Source organism: Haliotis cracherodii, unplaced genomic scaffold (genome assembly GCF_022045235.1).
Source record: "Haliotis cracherodii isolate W230 unplaced genomic scaffold, xgHalCrac1.p SCAF_10, whole genome shotgun sequence".
NCBI classification, from domain to species: Eukaryota; Metazoa; Mollusca; class Gastropoda; order Lepetellida; family Haliotidae; genus Haliotis; species Haliotis cracherodii.
The window spans coordinates 32,511,790-32,517,558 of NW_027266265.1; positions in this window are offsets into that span (position 1 = coordinate 32,511,790).

A 5,769-nucleotide genomic window follows, 5' to 3' on the forward strand; every position below is an offset into this window, starting at 1 on the left:
TCCTGACGATCCTCGCGAAAGTATAACTTGTTCTCATGACGACCCTCGCGAACATGTAACTGGTCTCGTGACTCTCCCTGCAGACGTGTTACTTGTCCTCGTGACTCTCCTCGCAGACGTGTTACTTGTTCTCGTGACTCTCACTGCAGATGTGTTACTTGTTCTCTTGACTCTCCGCCCAGATGTGTAACTTGATCTCGTGAATCTCTCCGCAGACGTGTTACTTGTTCTCTTGACTCTCTCCGCAGACGTGTTACTTGTTCTCTTGACTCTCCTCGCAGACGTGTTACTTGTTGTCGTGACTCTCACTGCAGACGTGTTACTTGTTCTCTTGACTCTCCGCAGACGTGTTACTTGTTCTCTTGACTCTACGCCCAGATGTGTAACTTGTTCTCGTGAATCTCCCCGCAGACGTGTTACTTGTCCTCGTGACTCTCCTCGCAGACGTGTTACTTGTTCTCGTGACTCTCACTGCAGACGTGTTACTTGTTCTCGTGAATCTCTCCGCAGACGTGTTACTTGTTCTCTTGACTCTCCGCCCAGACGTGTTACTTGTTCTCGTGAATCTCCCCGCAGACGTGTTACTTGTTCTCTTGACTCTCACTGCAGATGTGTAACTTGTTCTCGTGAATCTCTCCGCAGACGTGTTACTTGTTCTCTTGACTCTCTCCGCAGACGTGTTACTTGTTCTCTTGACTCTCTCCGCAGACGTGTTACTTGTTCTCTTGACTCTCTCCGCAGACGTGTTACTTGTTCTCTTGACTCTCCGCCCAGATGTGTAACTTGTTCTCTTGACTCTCTCCGCATACGTGTTACTTGTTCTCTTGACTCTCTCCGCAGACGTGTTACTTGTTCTCTTGACTCTCCAAGCAGACGTGTTACTTGTTCTCGTGAATCTCCAAGCAGACGTGTTACTTGTTCTCGTGAATCTCCTCGCAGACGTGTCACTTGTTCTCTTGACTCTCCCCGCAGACCTGGTACTTGTTCTCTTGTCTCTCCCCGCAGACGTGTTACCTGTCCTCGTGAATCTCACCGCAGACGTGATATATATTATCTCGTAGCTCTTTCCGCGGACGTGTTACTTGTTACGTGTCATTGATATAGAGATTATACACTTACATTTACAAGAGTGAAGTGATCGTCACTATGCAGGCACTAACAACTCCACCCAATTTATCAGTGTATTTTATTTTAAAACTTATAATTAAAATTATATTTAAAAAAATGAAACAATGTTATAGTATTCTTTGAGTGCTGACTAAGCGCCAGTACAGTTACGTTTTGTGTATTATATCGCTAAAACAGGTACTTTCAATTGGAAATCAAACATTTGATAAAATCAACTGATAGTATAGTATCTTTTGCTCCTCTTTTTATGTTCAAGGGGAAATGTATCACATAAATACTTTTGTTAATGTGCACATTCATTGAATATGGATGTCGGTGTCTTAACGGTATCATAACCATGTGTGCATTATACCCAGTCTCTCGTAACATCACGTATACTGGTAAAAGGCTAGGGATCATTAATATTTTGGGGGATATCTCTATGAAATTGTGTGGTCAGTCTTCACAACAAAATAATCCCCCAAGATATTCATGATCCCTAACTTTATTTGTTTGGGGTAATGCAGTAATTGTTATAAAGCGAATGTGCGTAGTTATGTTTCTGGAACTGTACATTCGAAACAAACACAATACAAATACAGTTTTCTAAATATACACCGGGATGCTCAATCACACCGGGAATATGAAAGTCTCTGGGAGCTTGTGACCTTTGACTTGCACCGCACATCTGTTTCCGGAGATGTGTGTATCAGTCTATAACAGGCCCAAACACGGAGGAGAGGGAGGGGGAGGGGGAGGGAGAAGGACATGGGGAGGGGTCTCACGAAGAGGAGGGAGGGGTGTGTGTTTGAGAAAGTGTTCGATCATGTCATCACTTATGATTGGTGGGTTTACAAGGATGCAGAGTAGAGTATATATTTCTTCAAAGCGACTGCCATGAGTTGATGAGAGCACCCACGTCGTCACGTTATCGCAGTCACTGCTGGTGCGCGGGGACTCATGTGACAAATCAAGTACATGGCAATACACACAATCCTCACAACACCATGTACAATCAGATCCTGTTGATGAGCGTGCGGGCTACTATTCTCAACCTTTAAAGGAGTGTTGTTCTGAAACTCTTCTCAAACACATTTCATCAAGACTTTTATCCATCAACTTTCGACTCATGTCAACATATTTTAAGAACATGCAAAATCCTAGGACACTTCATGTCACTCAAATAGATAGATGCCGTAAAGGAGATATGAGGACATCCCCTTTTTGGACTATAGTTAACATGTATACGATGTACATTTTATATAAGTGATCCGCATGTAGGTGAACGTAGTACAACACGATAACTAACTCACTGTGTGATATGTTTTCAATAAAATTAACACGACTACAAAACGAAATATGTTTGAGTAAAGTTTCCATTCATATATTACTTGTGTGTGACATGGACGCGCTCTTACCGAGGTTCTGCTTTCTCTAAGGCTGCCAAACCCCTCCTCTCTTGAATCCCGAATACCATATAACTACATTTACAGTCTCATTTGCCGGTCCCTGATATTGAATCCCGAACACTACGTTATAAACAAATCTCAAAACCACATGTCCGAATTCACTCCATAAAGAGGGGCGGACGGGTAGCCTACTGGTTAAAACGTCGTTCGCTCGTCACGACAAAGACACCCGGTTACGATTCCCGACATGGGTACAATGTGTGAAGCCCATTTCTGGGGCCCCCGCCGTGATATTGCTTGAATATTGCTAAAAGCGACGTAAAACCTTACTCAGTCACTCGAGGAAGGCAGAATGTCAATCACATACGAAAACCTACAGAACATGTTCTTAGGTCATAAATGGGTGCGATTCTAAGCATAATTAGTGAAAACATATAAAAAACAAAATACATAGAGTTTGTTTTATTTAAATGTTGAATCTGCAAACCAAATACGTGTATATATATTTGCCACCCGCCTACCACGTACAAAAAGGGGCTTGGCAGCCTGTTGGGAACCGTTGTCGCAAACCCTTGTCATTTTTTGTCTTTTGTCTCTTTTGAAATATTAAATTCCAGTTATCGCGGTTTTATTTGTTTGTTTCTACATCCACCCTGACACTAGTAGACAAACATTTAGTCAGAGAAATATAGTTATCTTATTTAAAAATATATGTCAACAAAATGTATAATGCAATCCAAACCGAGCCCAGAACAATGCTTAATTTCAGGTTGAGACTTGCCAAATCATTCTAGACTTGAGTTGGATTTCATTTCTTAATTCATTCTCCAGAGTGTTGAGACAACTATGACATTAGCTAAGGTCACACATGAAATATATTTTATGGACTTCCAACTTGTTTAGACCACATATATGTCTGACCCAGCACGATAGGATGTTGATTTTATAGTCAACAGTTTCTTCATTACTGCTGCGAAAATGTTTCTGTAATTTGGTCAAATCATGGAGTTTTTTCAGGTAGACATCTCGTGGAACTGCAGAGGTTAATAGTTTCAATCAACAGGTTTAGTTAAAACTTATGACATGAACATATTTATTTCCATAAAGTGGAGACATTGGCAAACAAGCAAATTTTGTTCACCCGAATGCCTCTCCCAAACGTGATGAACATATAAATTACAATGTATTGAAAGTGGGAAATAGCATACATTATGTAATTGACATGAAAGATAACTATTGTTCTGTAAGTGTTTTATTACTCGATTATCTTTCGTTACTACAGCTACGTTGTTATTTACATACAGCACAACAACATCGCAGTATCATATAGTAAAGCCAACATTAAAAAAACAAAATCTCTGTCTATGATTTGTTACAGTCGTTGAAATTGAATTACCATTTTAAATTGAATTTAAATCGTATCCTTTTACGAAATAATACATACTTTGCCTTGTACTGTTTAAGGGACACTTAAGAAAGAAATGAAGTGCATCTTCCGTGTGATAGCCACAACAACATCTCGGGCTGTCGGATATAAATCTGGCAAATTTGTCGGCGTTAAGATCGCTGCAGCCACACCTGAGACGGGAGCGTATAACCCGACAGAATATTGATCCATAATTTACGTCAAAGTATATACCACTCTTGTCATTGCTTTTTTTTTTAAAACAAAAAAACTTTCACAATTTTCTAAATTACTGGTATTAGTGTATTCACTAGATAGTGCCTTCCAAATATTAGCTGTATCTGTAATAAATGATTTTGCATAATTATTTGTTTTATACTTTATGTTTTGCAGCTGTGAGCTGTTTCTCAGTTATAATCACTTGCATCCGACACTCTATTTGGAACTAATTCGGTACTAGATTGTTAACCATTTTATAAGATATTTAATTTTTGAAAATATCACACAAGGGGCCGGACAAAGCGCCGCGCTTATTTTCTTTAGGTACAGTGGCATATATTCTCACAGATTAAAACAACTGTTCTTATTTAACTGTGGTGTTCTATAAACTCATAACTTGAATTCCTTTTTTTTGTCTTTGGTGACTAACACAAATAAAATTATTTTACCCAGTAGTATTTGTATTCCTAAAAATAAATATACAGCAAGTTTTTGTTTTGTGTATAATTGTAAGTTTGGTCAATCTGTAATACCATAGGATACTTGATCATTCACTGTTTTCTATTGTGTTATGGTAAATACCAGGGAGCTTTTCGCCATCAAAGCTTCGCTTCTGAAGTGACGCAACCCTCTCAGAATTTCTTTCGCTCATGTCATGCAATGCAATTTGACTCGGGCTTGAAACGAAGTGTATTTGCAGCTCCAGGGTATTTATCAAAAGATCGGAAGATAGTACACTGGATAATCGGGGGTGCAGCAGCGACAAAACCGTGAACTCCTCCTCACGTGGTCTAGTGGTAGAGCGTCCGCCCGGAGAGCGGAAGGTCCGGGGTTCGATCCCCGGCCGCGTCATACCAAAAGACGTTAAAAGATGGTACTTGTTGTTACCCTGTCTGGCGCTCTGCATTAAGGGGCTGAAACTAGGACTGATCGGCTCGGCGTCAGTAGACTGTGTCTGAGTGGGGTATTCATGTTAAACTGTGGCATGGTATCTCAGTGAGCTAGCACTATAAATCGGCATTAGCCCGGACTAGTACAAGCAGCCACACAAACACACACACGTACATGCACGTCGCTATATTAGTGCAATAATCTTGGACGCGACGTTAAACCCCATTTCACCTCACCTCACCTCACCTCACGAATCCTAGCAGATTTATCAAAAGACCCTGGACAGGACACACCGACATGTGGCGCAACAACTGGACCAAAGCGTCCGCAATCCTCGGTCTATTACATATCAATACATCCAGATTTCTCGGTATAATGTTTAGTGGCAACTGCATCATGCACAACGTGTAGGCGAGAGCTATATATAAATACTTCTCTCATTTCCCCGCCCCATATCCTTTAAGCCAGGAAGCAATCCCGTCAGGTTAAAGCAGAGTTTTCCTTCCATTCTCCATATTGGTTTACCTTAAGGGGTACAGCGTATTGACCCGTTTTCTGAAAAGTTGACGTTGTTGTCAGAAACACGGACTAACTTTGTTTGTTTATACTTTAACGCTGTAATAATCAGCCGTTTGACAACGGTCTGTAAGTGATAGCGTCTGGGCCAGACAATCCAGTGATTGTGAACAACGAGCCACGCCGTATGGGTGTCACGCCATGAACAGTGAGTGAGTATGG